Here is a 412-nt window from a genome sequence, read left to right on the forward strand (position 1 = left end):
GCCCGCCCCGGGGGGCTGGGAGGTGGCAGCGCGGGGGCACAGGCATGTGGACTGGGCTACACGGGGCCAAACCAGGACCCTCCTGGTCACCATGTCTGTCGGGCCCCCCGTGGCCCGCTTTCCCTGCGTGGACAGTGGCCTTTCCCCGTCAAAGCGTCTCTTTCACGTTAGAACGCTGCGCGGCAGGCCTCAGGCCGACACGTGGGCCACCAAACAGGAACACGCCCCCGGCAGACTGCTGTCCCCCAACATGGGACAGAACCCGTGCAGAGCGGGCTCGCCGGCGGCCACGCGGTGAGCAGAGGAGAAACGTCAAGGCCAACTCGCCCCCGACTGCCCACGAGGCAGGACCTGGTCACGAGGCGCAGACCTCCCCCAGGCAGGGCGGCACCTCCCACTCCTAAGCCCCGGA

The 412-nt window shown here is 69.7% G+C and overlaps 1 protein-coding gene across 1 annotated transcript in view; it reads right to left on the minus strand.

Annotated features, from left to right (window-relative positions):
• LOC106723616 (Fanconi anemia core complex-associated protein 100-like) overlaps positions 1–412 on the minus strand; it is a 3,536-nt gene that overhangs the window by 2,338 nt on the left and 786 nt on the right. The window lies entirely within an intron of this gene.

The sequence above is a fragment of the Myotis brandtii genome, unplaced genomic scaffold (genome assembly GCF_000412655.1).
Source record: "Myotis brandtii unplaced genomic scaffold, ASM41265v1 scaffold797, whole genome shotgun sequence".
Classification (NCBI taxonomy): Eukaryota; Metazoa; Chordata; class Mammalia; order Chiroptera; family Vespertilionidae; genus Myotis; species Myotis brandtii.